We start from the raw sequence: 21,069 nt of genomic DNA, 5'->3' as shown, positions 1-21,069 counted from the left end.
CTACCACTATAGTGTACTTGTTCCACCTGAGCCAATTTGCACTGCATATACCAAAAAGAATTCACACTCCTCTATTTGTCCTGTCAAGCATGCATTTTTACCATCAGGCTATAACTGTTTGTTGTGTCTCTTCCACCTCCTTTTCCTGAAGCTGCTGTGTAGGCATTTCCACCTACCACTCAGACTAAATTTGAGACATCACACTTAGTGACAGAGGCAAAGGATCTTGCTGAGGTCCCAAAAGTTTTGCTCAAATCTCTGTTAAAGGTTTGCTCACCTGAAAGGCTAATCCCAGTTGATAGCTGGTTATTACAGCTGACCACACGTCATTGCTCTGGGTTGTGTCAGCCATAATGGGCCACCTGTCCTAGGGTGGGTCTTTGAACTCTGTAAAACCCTACTTGCAGCTGCTCCTAACCCCTACACAGTGCTTACAGACCTTTTTTAATCCTTTTGTGGAGTTGTGTCCTTAGGGAGCTACATTCTGTCTGAAACATCTGTATTGCTGAGTTTATTGCACAGTCAATTGAAAGTACTGCCTGTTGTTCCAGAGAATAACTTGGATTCAGATAGTAGGCTTCATGGATCTGATACTCAAGGGGATGAGCTGAGATTAGCAAAGAATAAACCATTTTATCTGAAGTTGATGAAGTGAACGCTGTTCACATATTTCTGTATCTCCCATGAAGGGCAACATATCTGCATTTATTAATTCTTCATGAAATGACTTGGGCTGGCTGCAGGGGAATATCTTCATACCAGCACACTGCTGATACAGACACATTACCATAACAGCTATGTAGTCAGTGCTCTATCTATCAGAAAATTTCCATCAGCTCAATTAAGTGCTGTTCAGTAGTCTCTGCAGATAGGATGATAATCAGCAGTCATTGCTGGAGACACCAGACAGTTCATGCACTTATAGATCTGTTAAAGCCAAACACAAACACCAGCAGTCAAGAGAATCAAGCAGATTGCAGATGCTCCTTGGAGAATAAAGCCTTCAAGACGCTATGCAGTGATGGCTACTTGCTAAAGAAATAAGCCACTGCGTGCACAGTGCTCATACATTAAGCTGCAGGAACATGTCCTCGTACTCCTTACTCAGGAAAGTCCGCCAGTCATGTCTCAGCCCGAAAACCTCTTAGAAACACCCACGAAAATTACTTTCCATCATTAAAAAAGTATTCACACCTCAGCAAGAAGCTAAATAAGGACACTGTTTTGGGAGTGTCCCAGACACTGAACTATTGTTTTTAATCCTCTTACTTAAATACGCACAAGCACAGAAATCTCCTAAGGTGCTTAGCGCTCTATTTGACAGAAACAATCCCTGCCTGTACAAAGGTAAGGGAAAAGGAACTGAGCAGACAGGCCTGAGTTCGTGAGCAGAGAAAGTTCATGGCCTGGGTCAGCAGACTGCAAGCACAGAGATCAGCACCCAGGGTAACAGGCGTCCTGCCTGCTTTCTGACAGTTCGGCTGGAGGTGTCTCAGGAGGCTCATGCACAGCCTGGGTTTGTAAGCTGACCTTTCCCGGAAAATCCACTCAACAGCCACAGTGTGGAAGGAGATCGTCCTGTGAAGTAGATTCAAAACTAACAGCGAACCTTTTTTTTTTTAATTCTTTTGTTTACTTTTTTATGGCTTTTTGTTTCTCAAAAGGTTGTCTGAACACAGCAGAATTTCTGTTTGCAACCTCTGCTACACAAAAGCTCTTGGATCCACCCAATACATCACTGTTTTCCAGAGCAACTTAAACAGCAGCCTAAGCAAGGAGAAAAAGAACAGTTCTGTACCTCTGCATCCTTGTCTTCTCTCGCCTCTTTTGTTCTCAGTCTTTACCCATTGTATTTTTTCCTTCTTTTTGCAATTTCACTGTCATCTGTAACTCATCTTCCCTAATGGTGCTACATCAGGAATAGTTTACACACACTACAGAGCTACCCTATAGCTACTGCCATATATATCAGTGGCACAAACCTTCCTCTTAGGTGTTGGAATCTGCTTGTACTTGCATTAAAAGATCAGTCTGGATTACTGATACCTAATAGGAGGAAAAAGCAAATCCAAACCTGTCTGTAAGATTTCAGATAATAATTAAGGTTTCTTTGTTGGGTTTGTATTTTTGTTTGGATTTTTTTTTGCGGGGAGAAGTTGGGTTTAATATTAGGAAAAGCAAGTGAATACACATCCATGAGCACTTAGAGGTCCAGAAAGATACAACTTAGGGAAAACAGGGCATGCAAGACTAAAGAAAAGACTAAACATCTATAAAAAGCCACTACACAATATTGCGAAATCTTGGGGAGGCTTTGGCTGGTTTTAATATCATAATCTAGTTTTTCTGCTTCTATAAAGATTATTTTTCTAGGTCAAATTCTCACTATGAACATCAGAAACAGCAAAAGTACATGCAACTAGGAAGCATGAATATTTGTGCAACTTTGAAAAATGTCAGAAATGGGAAGAAAATAACTTTTGTGTGATGAGACCTAAAAAATCTGTTTGTTCCTGGTAGCTACTCCTTAGCAGCCATCAGCTCTTCTGTTAAACTAAACATCAAAAGTCTGAAATTCCACAATGACTTTTGATGTCGGCACAAGTTCAGTAGTTAAAGTTGAAGACTTGTCACATGAGGAGTTTATGCCAATTATGAAGCATAAAAAAGAAATCACACACATGCAAGCATATGTTCATTATTAAAAAAATAAGTCCACCAACTCTCCCTCTCTGTTGAATGTTTGGCCTATTTTATGAGAAAATAAAAATGAAAAATAGCTCCAGTTTTCAAGGTAAAATACTTGAAAGAAACAAATAAATGTCAGTAGTCACTTTGCCTATGTGTATAAACTTCCTGGACTCCTTTTTCTACCGAATTGTGCTGGTACATTTTTCAGCTTAACCCTCACGAGCCCTCACCATTTTTTTGTAATTGATACTTTTTTCTCTTAAAATATTCATGCCAGGCTCACTATTTTTATACCATTGCCCAATGGACAAGTTGGTTTCCAATGACACACAAGAGCATAAAATAGTTTTCCCTATGCATCAAAAAAATAAATAAATTACAGATTGTCTAAATTTTGCCCATCATACATCTTTTACCCACCCTTTAATACTGCTAAGACTTCACCAGGCTGTATTTATCCCCTAATGAATGGGTGAGCAGCTGCCAAATCGGTGCAAACTGGCATAGCTCTTCTTTAATCATTTTCCAAATGTTCTCACAAGCAAAAGCCATAATATCTTGAAGTTTACAGGTATATAAAGTATAGGAATGAGAATAGATAATCTGCAAAGCATAACCACTAACTGAATCCAGCCAAATCACTCCACTTCCCAGTTAGGTGATGGGGCAGGGAAGGGAGGACTATGTTTACCTTAGATAATTGTTAATGGGCTCATTTTTAGCTTTTAGTGAAATTTTCCAAAACATCATAACAACTTAGTATCCAAACCTCACTGCCTTTCCAACAGGTGCTTGGGAATTTCTTGGTGAAACAGCTTAGAGGGAACTCCAGTGTATTAATATCTCACAGACACGGTGCGACACCGTCCCAAGACAGGCAAATTCCTGTTGGAAACACAACTGGGTTTTCTTCCACTTAGCCTGATTCACTGCTGAAAACACACCTTCCCAGATCCTGCATTGGACAACCACCTTGCCATGGTGACTGCCAGAGTAAACCAGTAGGAAGTCCTCAAATCATAGCTGACACATTCAGGTCTTCCTGATTTCTTGCCACCCATTTTGGAGCTTGACAGACATCATGGCTCCAACCTGAGCAGCCCTTTGAACTTCAGGGGGCTTTCCAAGGTGCTTCCAACAGGTTGGGAGCTTCCCAGAGTGCCCCAAGGAACCATGGCAGAGCCAGGAGTCAGACGTTATGACTGCTGTTGATTCTTTCATTTCAGAAAACTTAAAATGCATTTTTTCATTTTCCTGAACTGAAATTTTTCCCATTTTCCTTTGAGTGGAAAACTTTGAAATGTCACTTTTTTTTCCAATTCAGTACAAGAAACATACTGGAATTCATGTCTCCACCAGCGCTGCTCCCCATCATAAAACTACTGAGTCTCAGCTAGTTCTTCTGTTTTCAGTGCCTTTGAAAATCACCCCTTGAACTCTCTCTGATGAAACTGTAAAAGCAAATGCATGCTTTTACTTCATATTCAGTCAAATACCAGATGTTTAAGTATTCTCATCATATTCAACACACAAATACCCATTCAAAATTTTGTTTCGCAATATTGTTGGAATTACTCTTCTTCATACAAATGCCCATATTAGAATGCTGGAAAGACAATTCATGCATAAGTAAGACCATTTATGGTTATTCACTGTTTGTTACTTGGTGTTCATTTCGAGTGTTGGTGAATAAGGGAAGAGCAACCTAAACTTGTGCAAAGCATTTGCCATCATCCTTGTCTGTAAATTGGAGTGACACATTCCTTACACACCTGGTAAGCCAACAGTATCCTGGGCCTCAGCAAAAGCAGCATGGCCATCAAGTCAAGGGAGGTGATTCTCCCTTCCTGCCTCTACTCCGCTCCTGCGAGAGCCCAGCTTGAGTACTGCATCCAGCTCTGGGGTCCCCAGCATAAGAAGGATGTGGATCTGCTGAAGCAAGTCCAGAGGGGGCCACGAAAGTTATCAAAGAGGTGGAGCTCCTCTCTTATGAAGACAGGTTGAGAGAGCTGGGGTTGTTCAGCACGGGGAAGATGAGGCTCTGGGGAGACCTTACAGCACCTTCAAGTGCATATAGTCAGCCAACAAGAAAGCGTGAGGGGGGCTTTTCACAAGAGCCCATAGGGAAAGGATAAGGGGTAACAGCCTTACACTGCAAAATCGTAGGTTTAGATCAGATATTAGGAAGAAATTCTTTACTGTGAGAGTGGTGAGACACTGGCACAGGCTGCCCACAGAAAGTGTGGATGCTCCGTCCCTGTAAGTGCTCAAGGCCAGGTTGGATGGGCCCTGTGTAACCTGGTCTAGTGAAAGGGGTCCCTGGTCATGGTAAGGGGGTTGGAACAAGATGATCCTTAAGGTCCCTCCCAACCCAAACCATTCTATGCTGATTCTGTGATTACTCTTCTTGTAAAACAACTTCATTTAATCAAGCAAACAACAGTCAGTGATTTCTGTGACCAACCATACACTACATATAATGTACAGCAAATGAAGCCAACGTAAGCAACAATTTGGAAACCTATTTCCCCAAACTGTTCTGTAAACACTTAAGCAACAAAGTTACAAAAAGTTGGATGTACAGAAAAATAATGAAAACTATCTTCTAAACACACTACTACCAGTTCTTCAACCTGCTTTAGTAAAAAGAGCACGCAGCAGGAAGGAATTAGCTCTGCCTCCTCTCCCCGCTACCAGGGCATGCCCTTCTGCCTCAGCTGAGGAAGGGCTTTTCCACAGCTGTCTCTGATCTCCCACTGCTCCCTGGATTGTGGGAGCTGCAGGGCTGCTGAGGAACATGCCATTTGTGCTGGAAAGAATCCTAAAGCTTTTGAAATCCCAGCTGCCACAGGCTGCTCTTGGGAAAAGAGGATCCATACAATCTTGGTGCAAAATTGTGTCACTGCAAAATAACACAAAAGCATTTTGTGCCATGGTAATCGGATCCCATCTACAGCATTCACTTTAAGACAAATAGGAAGTGATGAATGAGACTCAAATTCTTTTTGGTATGCACCAAGATCCTAGATTTCATTAAGACCAGAGATATGGCTAAGGAATGCAGTGGCAGTATCTTTTTTTCCTATGAGCTGTTTTTAGTGGTTCTTTTTCTAGTATTTCTTTAGCAATGAACTTAGGTCTGCTCTTTGTTTTCTGGGCAACTGGATCATGTAGGCTAAAATGAAAACAGGGGCCAGGTAAGGTGTGGTATTGTCTCTGTGAACATCATCTGGGAGCAGTATAGTGAAGGTGATGTGACTGTGACATCTCTGGGCACTCTGCTCCACCTCATTGACATCCATCCCTGGAACAGTTATCCATTCTTGGCCTCACATCTTTTGGTACTGCTGGACAACATGGAGAGTCTGTTGGCTTTTATCAACAGATTAAGGACTCTGAGCAGTTCACTGGATTATGCCTTGTCACATACAAGAATTAGCTAAAATTTCTGTTTGCTATCTAAGTTCTCAAATTTCTCCCCACCCCTTTTTCAGGAGAGGAAACTGCAGGGATCTCCTGGCACTGGGATATTGTAAAAGAGAGTCAACCTGCAGGAGGCAAAGAGCAGGTAATGAGACAATGAGCTCATGAGCTCCTCTGCTTCAAATAACACCTGAAAAGTCTTTGGGGGAAAAGAAGGGCAAACAGAAATTGAATATTTCTGTTGATCCTTGGAAACCTTCCAACTCTGGCTTTTCAGCTGATTCAGATGCATTTCAGGGTATTAGTTACAGGGTTTAGCAGAGACATGTCGGGCCCCAGAGATGCAGTAGCAAGATGTGAGGCTGTTCAGCCCGCTCTGTGCTCACCTGTCTCACACAAGGAGAAACAAAAGCACAGCCACTGCCCCACTGAGTCAGCACAGGCTCCTTCTGCAGGATCCTGGCAAGCATCAGTGCAGCCAGTCAAGCTGAGGTCAGTGTGTCAGAAGTTAGACTGCAACTGCGCCCTATATATCCCATAGGAAACACAAGCAAATTTTCTACCATTCTGAGAAATACACATAGCTGTCTACACCACAAAAGCCTCAGAGGATTACTTATCACAAATCAACAAGTCCATCCCAGAGCCACAGTCAGAACAGCTTTGGGCTCAGTTGCAGTTCATCAGGGGCCATTTTTGGTAACACATAAGCAATCGTCCCTGTTTGAAAGACACCCTCAAACATAATGTCAGTGTCACATCAAAGGTTTTGGCTGGGGGGGAAAGACAGTAAAACTTTCATATAGATTTTCCCATGAGTGGAATGTAGTGTAGGAAATATTTTTGCTGCTTAGTATTTTTACACACTTAAGAGTGGCTCGAGTCCCTGAGGAATGTACAGTTTAAGCCTTGGATTGTCAATGCATTATCAAGCCAGCCATTTAGTTGCAGCAGCAAAAATGACACAAACAGAATCTGAAACTGCATACTCAGAAGTCAGGTGTCAATCAGGTTTGGTGGGATACCATGAGATATTTTTTAATTACATTATTCAGAAATTTTTACAGGTTTAATAACTTCACTGTAATATACTTATTATTTTATTGCTGAACGAACCATCTGTTGACATGTTCTTGTGCAAGTGTTTTTGAACCATTGTAATAATATTAGTCAAGACCAAAACAATTATTACAAAGCTAATTATTCTAAAACATTAGAACATTGAAGTTCACTAAGCCTGGCTGTCGGTAGCTACATTTATTTACTTTCTGGCTTCTGACAGGCCATTTTCAGAAACATACTAAAGGTGCTTTTGCTTTCAGAAGTGTCCTGTCAGGAGATGTGAAGCATGTTCATTCTCACTGCCATTAAGAGCAACTTCCCGAAGACCATTAACACTCTTACATTGTTGAATTCTAAAACCACTTTTCCTAAAGGATGTTATGGTGCTACTTATTCACTTATATAGCAATACTATCAATTTTTTGTGGTATTCTGCTACTCACATTAGTGCTTCCAAAGCAGAAGTTCCCTGTGGTCTTAGAGCATTTTTGTTAGTTCCTCAGGAAGCCAATAAATTGGAGCACTTGGTGTAGAAAATTAGATCCTATGCCCTATTTGATATGTGCTTATGTTCTATTGGAATAAAGAAATGTGCTACAGATAGTGAAATTCTGTTCATTAGCTTGTATTTATTATCAGACTGCAGCTGTAGCCATTGGGCTGGCTGACATATTTAAAGTGTTTTCTAATGTAATAAATACATTGGAGAAAAACAGTGTTAGCAACATGAAGCCAAATTCTAAGACAGTTACAAAAAAATTATACTCTTATTTACTCAGTTAACTTCCTCAAAGTTGAGCTGGTTTTAAAAGCAGACTTTGGGCTGCATACTTTAATGTATGTTAATGCACAGAAATAGAGCATAGTACTAAGCTGTCTGATATTGCACAGACTCCCACATGACATAACATAATCTGTCACATCAGGAAGACTTAACAGCACTGGTCCAATCTAATCCAGTTGGGATCAGCCTAACCCAGGCACCCAAGCAAGGCCTATAGTTAAAGAGCTTTTTGCTGCTGGAATGCAGCACATACTGACCTGAAACTTGAACCAGTGCTTGACACCAGTGCTGTCCTTCCTCTCTACTTCCACGTTCATGCAAATGGGGTCAGCTCAGGTTCATTTTCAACAATTAATTGAGACTTGTCCTCAACTCTCAGAGGTGTGAGCTGCCTTTTTTGTGCAGCTGTGAGACACACAGTAGTCCGAGCAAACAGTGAAAAAACACAACTTCAGGAGACATGCTGTCTAGTGCTAAACTAATGCTACCACTGACTGCTACTGAAGAATGGATGAAACCATTATTTATTACAGATGATTAACTTGTTACATCCTCAAAGTCAATCTACCAAAAGGTGAAAAACGCCTGCCTGCCCAGCACTGAGCACCTGCCTGTCCTCTTCCCTTTGAGATCCTTGTGCTGTTCCCATTGCCACATACGGGTGCAGAACAAAGCAAGCTTGCTGACACTTCAGTGTGTATGTCACTGTGATGATAGTGTGGCAGGAAACTTATCACATTCTGAATGTACTTGTGAAAGTCCCAATCCCTACATGCTGGCATTTACATGTATAACATTTTAGGGAAGCCAATTTAATTACCGAGGGCAGGTCACAGTGCTCTGTGTACAGAGGCCCTTTGTCCATGCAGAACTACACCATTTTTTGACCTTCTCTTCTTCACTTCAGATGTTACAAAACTGCCAGAGCCTGCTATCTCATCCCTGTCACCACCATCTGGAGCCCTTTTCTTATTTTCCTGTTACTCAGGAGACCCTCTGGTATTTTTAGGAATATCAATTTACTCTTTTACAGAAAAATATCTGTGGGAGTATGCAACAGAAATACTCCACAAACCCAGCAGATGCATTATGTGAAGACACCTTGCAGCTATTAAATGAGGTGACTACTCTCAAGCCCATCACTTCCCACTTCTTTTCACATCATCATGATTTTTCAACCTCAGTCTATACCCTTTAAGAAGGATTTAAATACACTAAAACCAGCACAAAACCCTCTGCCTGCAGTTTGCCTTAAATAAATAATTTCCAATTTCCCACTGTAGTTTTCATTTTATTCTTTTACTCTCATTTATAATGACTTCTTGGCATCCTGTTTCCTAACAACATACTATTAGCACTTCACTATTGTAATCCCCTCTCTAGCTGCCTAACCCAACCTTAGTATTAGCATCAGTGTTATCGTGTTATCATGTAACATAGCTGCATGAAAAATTATAACAGTTGTGCAGCAGTTACAGTGTAATTACTTAGTGCCACTCAATGTGAAGTGCTGCAGTAACAGGTTGCATAATCAATTAAATTTCTGAATTCTGGTCACATAAGAAGCCTCTGAAACAACGTCACTGCACAAGTTTCTCAATTGTGTCTCCAACTGGATTGCAGCGGTGCTGTTCAAAAGGCACCCAAAACTTGAGGACTGTCAATTTTTGCTACTCCCACTAGCAAGAAGAACATACAACTGCGGTCTTGTGAACTGCTGCAGTTACTAAAACAGATGTTAATATGGGAAAAAAGGACTTGGGGTGGGGGAAAAAAACAAACATAGAAGAGGGTAGATGAGTAAATTTACACTCTGCAGGAGTGTTCTTCAGCCTTAGACACCAAAATTGTAAGGGACAAAGTAAACTACTTTTTCCAGCAGACTTTTATAATCATGTTACTGTTCATAAATATAAATTGTACACAAATGAGAAACGATTAGGCATACTGATGCCTATACACTTGACTTCTACAGTGCCTAGGCAATTTGGAGAACTGCTGCAACAGGCTGCTTTCATACATGGGACGGTGATCTTTCTTGAATAACAATGTTTTCCACTTTCCTGCCATATATTTGTTAATAAATACTGTGGAAGAACTAAAATGTAGCATTAATCATAACACAAATGTAATAAACTTTTGTAAGCAATTTTAATTGGTTAAGATTTAGCTATTTTCTTTACAGGCTAAAACTGGCTACCAACTTTGCAATCTATAAGATTCATATGCATCATTCACAAAACTTGAAAAATATTATTCTGTGAAACTTGAAAGATGCAAATTACAGTTACCCTTGAAAGGCAGGAACTCCAGTATATAAATTTTCATACCACATGAGTGTTCCTGCATCTGTATTTTGCTATTAGAAGATATACATACACACAAACAAGGCATATATATACACACACACACATACTTTCTATAAGATAAACACTAGCCTAAGTAACAGCAAGATTCTCAGTCCTCAGTTCCTTCCAAATTCTTAACCTTGGAGTCCCAGGTAGTAGCAGGAATGGAGAAGACAGTGGAAATTTTATTATCCATGCCAACTAGAAACTTGTGATCTTTCCTCTTAAATGTAGCACTTGCCTGATGTAAATTTCTGCAGCATTTCCTGGTCAATTTTCAAAGGCTGTGTATTACATTAATGTACTAAAAATGTGGTGGATTGTTTGTATGAAGTTGATTTTTCCCTTTTGCTTAGATTGGATCAGCTTCCCATTGGTTACTTGGTGCAATTCAGTTTTTGGTCTATAAAATTTTATAGTAGACTACAGTAATAAATCGATATTTATTCCTAGTTGGTGCAGCTCTATGTTCAAGACAATAACATTAGCTTATTTTGGGGGAAAAAGGAAAACTACCTTATGGAAAAATGTAAAAATTCTTACACACAGTCTCGTGGATTGAAGCACAGCTGCTGCTACATCTCTGCGACAAGAAATTTGAGGCTGTTCTCTCTTTGGGAACAGATGAAAGACATAATTTTCATTAAAATAACAAAAAGAAGTAGGAAACTCAGTCTCCACCAAATAAAACTTAAAACAGGCACCTGTGAATAGCAGTTGAAGCCATTTCACTTGGCAAAAGAGGCATCAGCATTTGCTGGGCTAGAGACAGACACCACAGTAGTGCCATATCCAAGAAAGCTTATCTGTATTTCACTTATTCCTTGAAGAATCTCTTGAGCATTTTTGCCCACTGAAAAATTCACAGAACTAGTAACACCTGTTATGGGATGACTATTTCAATCTTCCGTTCTTCCTGATTTTTCACTCCTGTTCCATGAAAAATTTTGCACCAAGAAGATACCCTTCTTTTCCACATCAGTTTGGGTCTGTCCTAAAACTCAGTTTCAGTTAGTGCCAACAATCTCTGAATTGAACACTTCAATGCAGAGACTAATTATAAGATTAAAGTGTAGTTTTTTCCCCAACAACTTCTATGTGACTATGTTCTGTATGACTTGATATGCTCTATATGACTTGATAATTTTGCCAGTTTTATAATTACATAAAGAGTGAATCTGTATATAAAGTGATCTTATGATGTTCTATTATACAATATTTTTAAAGATTATAAATTATGGATAACATTTCTATTTTGCTGCATGACAGCCCCGTCAGTTTTGATGAACACTAAACTTTTCAGAATTATACCAAAATTCAACATTCATCATTGGTGCAAAAAAAGATGTTACTGGAGCAGATTTCTGTGACTAATGTTGTGACATTAGATTCTTCTGCTTCTTCTCTTCTTTAGTGCAAATATGAAAATAATTTTAAAAACAAAACAAGAAGACCGCATTCCTCGTACATTCAAGTGTTCAAACAGAAGCTCCCCAGAGGTTTCTGTGATGGCTCATTTATAATATAATTCAACAAGAGTAGTTAAGTGATGCTGTTGTACAGTTTAAGTGCTTTTGCTAATTTTCCTGGCCCTGGGGGGGTTTTGTATCATATATTTCATTTGAAGCAATATAAATTTCAGCAAGCAATCAGAAACATTCCCTAAGGAGTGCAAGGGGACATCTGGACAAAGAAGTTCCCTTCATAAAAATATGCCATGCATTCTTTGTAGCCACTCTTGCAATAATCTCTACACTCAATTTGCTCCACTTGCTACTGTTATCTGCTACAGACTTAAATACTAACACACACTCATTGTGGATATACATACTTACACTATTAACACACTTTAATATTTATGATCAAATACACCCATGAAAATGAAATTAATCTTTTTCTTGGCAGAATCCAAAATAGCAAGCAGTATTCCTAACTCTGCCAACCCCATGGCTGGAATCCACACACAGATAGATAGCACTACCTCAGAGATAAAAGGAAGAGAAGCTCCAGGAGTGGTCAGCAGATTTCCCAGAAGATCCATCATCTCGCTGCAGGATGGTGATGGGTTGGACACATAGTTCAGTCCCAGAACAACCTGGCAATACTGATGACCTCAACAACTCTAACTGGTTCACAGCTTCCCACAAGCATTAGGATTACCTAGACCTTCCTGGTGTGCCTGTCCACGGTGACCAAAAGGTGTTGAGCTAGAGTACCACAAGTACTGTATGAAAAGATGTATTCAACTGGGTCTTGCTGAATTGGTGCAGAGTTACTCATTAAAATTTATGGCCACCTTCTGCAGTAGACCAGACAACCATTCAAACAGCTATAAAATTTACAATTGCATGAGAGACTAAACACAAGGAAAAGAGCAGGAAGTATCATAAATCATAAACATAGGTCCTTGGTGTAACACAAACAACCAGAATCTCCATTTCCACCGACAACACTTAAAACCATATCAGTTTCATATTGCTGTAATTGCTTTAATATGCTGGATACCTAGAAGGTAGGTACCCTACAGTCCTAAGCCTAGAGGACTCTTCAGAGCAGTAATGAGAGATAGTGAAACATTTATTTGGTTCATTAACTTCAAGAGTTTGGTGTTTTTCATATTATCTAAAGTGGAATCTGGTGCCTCCCCTACACAAGGTGGCCACACACCAAATGCTGGGACTCCAGGACGTGCATTTAAGATATAGGAAGTCCTGAAGTGTTGATGCTGCCATTGAAAGGGGAAGGACATCTGGCTCCTTGGGCCTGACTCCTGTGAAAGGTCTGGCAGATATGTCAGGTGATAAGAAGTGTTGTAGACACAGACCTAAACAAGCTTAGATCATACAGATGAGATTACCTGCACATTAAGAAAGGCCAAGTAGCATCAATCCAGATGGTAACTAGACTGTTAGATTATTTAGACTATTCTGTGTACTTAGGTCCAATGTAACTGCAAGTGAGCAGACCTAAGCAGAAGAAAACAGTATAGGAAAATTTTTTTCTGTTCTTCAGTTAAAGCAATATTGAGATACTGCTGATCTACTGGATTAATACACACTCAAATTTCATGTCCTTCTCTGCTTTCCATTTAGAACTGTGGGAAAACAGATGGACTCTCCTGCATGCCCTGTAGTTAACAGATTTTGTTGAACCAAAGAGAAAATGCCAACAAACACCCTCCAGTAGCTTTCTGTGGTTCTCCTCAGTCTGCTGTAAGACCTAACTTAGTAAGCCTGAAATACCAAAGTATTGAAAACATATTGAAAGAGGAGGGGATTTTATCTTCTTTTTTTTTTTTTTTTTTTTTTTTAATACCTGCAATGGTTCTGAGTGGTACTGGCCTTTGAGATTAGCAAGAGCCAGGATTTTTATCTCAAGCAGCTACAACATTTCTCTTCATCATCTCCCTTTCCCTGCAGATGCTACAGTGTCAGACCAGCTGAGACCAGAAGGATGAAGGCTGAGATACCACGAGAATGGCTGTTCTTGCACAGAAGTAGTGAAACGCATGCAGAAGTCACAAGAGATATGTCAGTAACACAACTTGTCCTTTTCAATTTAGCAAGTTCATTGCTTTTGGATGTGGCTGTTCCAACTTCTGGGAACTTACTCGAATTAAATGTTTTAGAGCTATAAAAAAGTGCATGGTATCAGCCAGAATAAAGTCTCTTAATGTACTTTCTTCTTTTTGAAGTTTAACACTAACACCGTTTCTACAGAACGTGTTTTTAAAGTAATTATTTTCATTAAATAATGGCAATTTGCTCACTGAAATAAACTGGGGAAACCCCTGTGTACTCCAGCGAGCACTGACTGAGGCCTCCAACACTAAATTCTATCATCCTTAAAGACTTGACCCTGCACCACTAAACATTACTGGGAATTATGCCATTGGCTTCAAAGGGAGTAGGAACAGGCCCTAAATAAGCAAAACTTCTAGTTATTACTCCAACGGGAGTAATCCTGTCAGGCCACAGAATGTGCCTATATAAGCCAAAAATCTAACAGTGCTTTCTAAATGATATCCATAGACTCTGCATGAGTGTTCTGTATTTACATATGCATAAACCACTCCAATGTGTGTATCAGGTAATTGTACAGAAAGTCACAAGGGAGTTCTAAGAGAGCCAGTGTATGAACCTCAGCCTGTGGGCCTGATGGGCTCAAAGCCCTTCTCCAGTATTATCCCTCCAAAATATACATGCACAGACAGACAAATAAGTCTCCTCACAGACGAAATTGCCAGAGTAAGTCAGGGGAGTTTTATAATTAAGCTCTGCCCATCTTCTGCCCTCCTTCCATTTGAAATCAATTTAAGAAGGGTGGAATTGCATAAGCTTTTTCTTCCATAGCAGTGTTATTTTCAACAACACCACTGACTTATTTGCTAACAAGTGATGAAAATTTTGTTTGAACCCACTGCCTTAAGCAGAAAAAGGCAGAACAGATGCCATATACAAATATGTGAATTGCCTTTGCAGGGTGGAACCCGGCACCATCAGAACAGTGTTCATTGCCCACACAGCCACATGTGGCAGAACGTTGAGACAGACAGGACAAAAATCTGTAATATTCATATCTGGTGTCTGTGACTGCAGGTGTTTGAACCCGGGATTTGAACTCAAACAGTGAGAAAGCAGTTATCAGTCCTTTAGAGAATATTCCAATAAGCAGGTAAAGCCAGGAGAGCCAAATTAGATCACAACACTAATAATTATTGTTTAAAAATTACTACAACTCTTGGTTTTCTTTTTTTTCCCCTCTCTATTATTTATGCCTCACCCTTCTAACCCAGGAAGTCACCAAGGTCAGAAAGCTTTATTGAACAGATATCTAAACTTCATTTAAATGCAATTTCCAGAATCTATGAGGCCGAAACAATCTAAGGCTAACACACTTTTGAAAAGTCAGGCATTGCACTTTGCTTTTCTAAAGTTAACATCTCCTCCACTTTACCAACTTCCTCGATGCTCAAAACATCTCCAGAATTTTGAACATCTAGCTTTTTTTTGTACTTCACATTTCTCTATAAACATAGTCTTATGCTGCACAGCAAAGGAATCCAGGATGGATATAGGCCAGGATAAACATCCAAAATATCTCATGGTGGGTTTTTCCTCCTCATTTCAGTATTCATGACTGTACTTTAAAACTATAGATATGTAAAAGAATTACTATTCTTGGTATGAAAAAGCATATTCAGGTACAGTTTTTAACCTAAAGGAGCTCAAACCTATCTAATATGCTGAATGAGTAGAGAAAATTTTCAGCAATACAAGAGAGAGGTAGAGATCATTATATACCTCTCTTGGGAGAAAATGGGTTGATTCCTCAGGGACAGAAAGGCAGTGCAAGAAGCTTGAATTCAGCAGCTCAGGAGTCAAACTAAATAACGAGTTCCAACAAAGGTGATAGAAGATACTAACTCTTGAGACATCTACCGCACCCAAACCTATCCTTTGCCAGAGATTCCTGTTAAGTTATTGATTCAGTGAGAGTGCAATTTTTAAAGGAAATTAAATCCTCTTGAAGAAGGGTAGATCCAAAACTGGTAGATAAAGATTATCGTAAAGGGAATTGAACATTGGAAAGGGAACATGCATCCACCCTGACAACAGGGGACAGCCCATAGATGCCTGGAAGACAAAGAAAGAGGGAGGAAACAGCAAATATGCTGTTTGATGTTATCTGAGACGTGATGAAAGAAGTGTATTCTCATCTGGGACTTTTTGAAAACAAAGAACTTGATGGACCACATGTATATGCTACTCAAAGGAAAGTGCCTTCTCTCCCTTAACAGAACACTGAGGTCTCCACCCGCAATAGGTTAATTAATAAAGATCATTTTGGCTGACACCAGGGTTCCACCAGTTCAACTGCCTTCCCAGCCCTGGGCACGGCCCTGGATATATTTGTTCTGTTGGTAGGCAGAAAGGCAAGGATTTCCCCCAGTAACTCTCCAGCTGAACTTGCCAGAGGCCTCCTGTGGCAGGAAGTCAATTTATAGACTTTTGACATGCAGCAGCTGCTGTCGAAAGCTCCCCACGGCTTTCGAAGCCACACTGACCAGTCTGCTACCACAGCCTCCCTATTTTAACAGGATCTTCAAAAACAGAAGTTTATGCCCAAGGGTTCAGAGACTTGCATGGTTTTCTCTTTTCTATATCAGATTGCTCACGTGAAGATTGTCACCAGAAACACCTCTGTGGATCTTTAACTCTTGTACTTTATACCACTCCCAAGTGGTACTCACTTTCAAGTCCTGTGCTCTATTACCTGTTTAATATTTGTGCTAAAGGAACAAAGCACAAGTAGTGGAAAATTTCTGCATAGGTTTATATAACTATCACAAAAATAATAAGTTTTATACTGCTATTTGAAGCCATTATTTTCTGAGCAGACATAGTTAGCATGCAAGGTTTTTAATGAATGGATTTGGTCCATTCAATAGTTTTAAAAACAGGCCATGCTGTCTTCTACCTTGAAATAGACCCATATATCAGTAAAGAACTGTTTGTTATCTCTGTATCTATTAGCCTGCATTTTGGATTTCTCCCGACCCCTCACCATCTGGCATTGCCACCAGTACCCATGGCATTACATTTTCAACGGTATCCTGTCTGCCACATTATTTCTCTTGGAACTCAAAGATGCAAGAAACTGAGGAATTCCAAGAGCTGTTAATGGCCTTTTTCAGTTCAGCAAAAGTCAGAAAGGTTTTACCAGTTGGCATTTTTTATTATTCCCATCTCAAGGAACAGCTGCTTTCCCCCTCTGCTGGCATCCTGCCAGGAAAACAAAGCTATCTAGTTAGCACTAGAACTGTCAATAACCTGATAAAGTGATCATCAAATCAAGTCCTAAGAACACTGGTAAGTAATAGGGATTGCTATACCAGGTAAACAAAGATGAAATCTCCCTGAAATAATTTAAATCAAATTTATAGAACACTGATAGAAACTTTACTTGTAGGCCAGGCTCTTTGGAGAGCACCTTCTTCACTAAAACTCTCATAAGGGAGCAGGGAGAACACCTCAGCATAACAGATCAAAAAAATTCTTTCAGACTGACCTAAAAATCTTCTGAAAGCACCTAAGGGTCAGGCGTGGGAGAGTCATGCCCTGTGACACTTGATCAGCTAAATGGCCAACCAATATTTACAGCATCTGAAGCTTTCAGAGAAATACCTATATATTTTGCCAGAGAAAAATCACTCAGCAAATGCATGGTCAGAGTAAATCTAAATTTACAGTTGGATACTGTATGCTAGAAACTCAACTTCTTACCATCCCAGAAAGTAAGGTCCTTGCAAAAACTTCTATGACCTTGTTCTTCACAAACATTTCTATTCACTCAGATTCAATTCTTTTCTTTCCCATTGTTCTAAGTCAGCTAAGCCCCTTTTTTCATCATCGCTCTTGTTCACTTCATCTTTCGCTACTTTTAAAAACCAATTACCACATAGAATCTAATTACTTCTTTTCCTGCTCTAATAATACTCTGCCACTGTAAGAAAGCACATCTTTACACCTGCATCTACTCAGCTTCTTAATCCATGAAAACGAGTACACAGCTTTCCCACTATAGTCAGTCTCCGATACTTCTGGATGACACTCGTTTGCAGTACTATTATTGTAATTTATTACATCCCATCCTCCCTAAATACCATTTTCCTTGCTGCAAACCAAAAATCTTTTTCCTGGCATCAAGCAATCCTGCAGTATCTTTGTTGACACCCTGCCAAGATCTTTGCAGGTTCTCAGCAAATCTGTTAGTCTCTGCTGGGGCCAGCTGCTGTCTACAACCCTCACATATTCTGAGCTTCGTTCGATTAGAAACCCCCCTGAATATATTATGTGCTTCTGACCTCAAGGGTAATCAGATGGAAAGACACTTCTGCTGACCATTGCAGAATCCTTAGCTCACTAGCCCTGAAATTCAATTTGTATAATATCACAATGGGTGAGAAGAGATCAGGTCAGAAGAAGAAAGGAGTTTGCATCCAAGTCTTCCTAAAGATTCAATCTTGGCATCATGTCCAGAGACATTTATCCCACCCTCCCAAAGAACCAGATGAAATCTCAGAAGCTGATGAGATTTGAACTGTTACCAACTTTTAAAAAATGCCTCAGAGCTGTCAGCATTCCAGTTCTGATCCATTACAGACTGCAACGTATTCACATGATTCAGCATTATTTCATTAGATGTCGAATTTTATACACATCAAGAGATTTTTTGTAAAACTGGAAAGGTTGGTTTTCCTTTATTGGCCAGCTAGGCTGCTTTTGTGAGCAAAGACATTCAACACAGTATGAACATGCACTAAACAGTAGGCTTCCTGATAAAGAGATAACCATTAGGCTACATGGTACCCACAAGGCATGCTGCAGACACACCTGCTGGATCAGGCTCTGGAGCTGAAAGAGAAAAAAACCATTCCTCGAATCCCAGATCACGCAAGGAGAATGTGCAGGTGGTATGAAAAGCAGTGGCTCCACGACTAGATGAAAATTGAGTAGGAATTCAAGGGTCAGTGTGGTAGATTTAAATGCCAAACGTGGTAGTACTGTCTGTGTTCTATATAGGAATTAATCCAAAAGACCTCATACTTTATAATAACCAAAAATGTAACAGAACAGGAATTTTAACCACTTAAAGCTCAAAAGTTTGATCTCCAATAAGTGAAAAGTACCAGGGAAAAAAGACACAGCTACCAATCACACGCAGACCAGAAAAAACCCAAAACACTGAATGCCTAGAAAACAGGTGCACACCTGCTCTCTAGCCCTTGCCAGGGATGCTCAGATACTACAAAAACACCACAGCCCCACGGGCTCAAGTTCAGAGGAACTGCAGGTTTATAGCTGTTTCTGGGACTCAGTTTTAAGATGGCCCATTTGTGGCCTTTAAAGTGGTAATTGGCTTCACAGTAGCACTTAGGTATGTTTTTCAACTAATTGCAGTATAAACCCATGCACTGCAATTCTTCCCTTCCTTGGATTTCAGTGCTCGATCAGACCTTCGTGTACCATCCTTTCTAGAAACTGGGGTTTGGCAGCTCTACCCTACCCTCTGGTTATTGTTGTTTTGTGAGCATATGAAAAATGAAAGAAGCCATAAACACAGTAACTGAAGGGAAACACAAAGCAACTGAGCCAGTGCTTAGAGAGTGATCTGGAAATGCTTGATGCAAGAGATGGTCTTTGTCTGTTCTGGTTTAATGGCTCAGTGTGGGTGGGTGTCACATAATAGTGAGGTCGATATTACTACCAACTGTTATTATGGAATAGCAGTTATTGCACACTCCTGCCCAACCTGTCAGCACTTACAGTAGCACAGGCAACACCTTCCAGACACATGAAGAAGAGTTATTCTCTAGTTTTTAAAGCAAATGGAGAATTAGCAGGTGAGAATCTCAGCGAAGAATGTCTCAAAAAACTGCATTCACATACCTATCTCCAGATCTTTAAGAAATTCATTGCCTTACGTATTTTGTAAATATTTTAAACCAAAATGCAGTATATATTTACTGATGCATAATACATCATTAGTTAGCCTACCAGCAACAGTGCATAAGCTTAATGTGTGGTATAACAAAGTACACATCAATACATGATCAGCATCAGCTCTTGGGCTCTGCCCTGTAAGTGTCCCCTGTGGGTACAGTGACATCATTTGTGCTAAATACCAACTGAACTCCAGACCTCAGTTCTCAGCTGACCGAACAACCCCACAACATATTGTGGGGGAACCACAGGACATGCACATGCTCAGAAAACTCACAAACCTTTGCTAACATGATTTCCCCTTCAATCCACATTAGTTCCAGCTACACAGCATTTGTGTTATGGGAGAACCAGACAAGTGGATTAAGGGAGAAGGATTGTACCTTTCTTAAGCACTGTTATATTGATATCATGAGGGTCAAGGCAAAAGCATTTTTAATCTGATAAGTCAGGTGCAAGACTGAGCATTACTTCTGCAAAGGATTGCACTAGAAAACGTTTCAGCTACAGTAGTGCCTCTTTCTTTAAGCATTCCACACACAATTGTATTTTCTGAGTGTCTAGGAAATAATTTGCTTCTTCCCAGTGATGACTCATTCCTAAATTAAAAAGTTCCAATGATACCTCTACGGCAAAACAAGTATACCCAGAAAGTAATGTAGTAAGTTTTGTATATGCTTGTGGAGTTCTGAAATTCTGCATCTTGAAGCATTAGGGTACAAGATCTTAGAGGAATACTGTTAAACAAGTCTAATAGATCTCTAGAATAAGTTCTACAACTTTAATGATTAACCATGAGGCCAGAATCATGGAATATTCTGAATTGGAAGCGACCCACAAGGATCATCAAGTCCAACTCTGAAGTGAATGGCCCAAACATGACCTTGGCGTTGTCAGCACCGTGCTCACCTCACAGCCACGTAACTACAGAGCTTAGTGACCTGAGTCTGCCCATGCCAGCATTCCCACAGGTATTTTAATAGGATGCACATATATGTTTCCACTCAAATTTTGTTTCTATAACCTTGTGACAGTAGCTTCAAAAGGCAATATACTGTAAATACAACTGTACGGTTTGAAGATAGTTCCAATTTTTGGGGTTCAGGACATGTTCATTGACACAAGTGTTTAATTTTTCTGGATGGTTCACCATAGCTTATAATCATACATACATTATTTCCCACATTGGGGGATGCACTGACTCTCCCATAGGTGAATACTCAACAGCAAAAAGGACATGACTATTTACAAAGAT

General features: G+C 40.0%; 2 long non-coding RNA genes across 2 annotated transcripts in view; one reads left to right on the top strand and one right to left on the bottom strand.

The window, feature by feature from the left end:
• Positions 1–21,069, bottom strand: part of LOC116791616 — a 194,969-nt gene that overhangs the window by 44,570 nt on the left and 129,330 nt on the right. The window lies entirely within an intron of this gene.
• LOC116791618 lies at positions 4,860–20,773 on the top strand. The gene is made up of 3 exons (XR_004358795.1): positions 4,860–5,006; positions 9,375–9,381; positions 20,761–20,773. It is a non-coding gene; the product is annotated as an uncharacterized LOC116791618 (long non-coding RNA).

The sequence above is a fragment of the Chiroxiphia lanceolata genome, chromosome 10 (genome assembly GCF_009829145.1).
Source record: "Chiroxiphia lanceolata isolate bChiLan1 chromosome 10, bChiLan1.pri, whole genome shotgun sequence".
Taxonomy (NCBI): domain Eukaryota; kingdom Metazoa; phylum Chordata; class Aves; order Passeriformes; family Pipridae; genus Chiroxiphia; species Chiroxiphia lanceolata.
The sequence above is the reverse complement of the archived record's forward strand: the minus strand, read 5'-3'. Positions and strand labels throughout refer to the sequence as shown.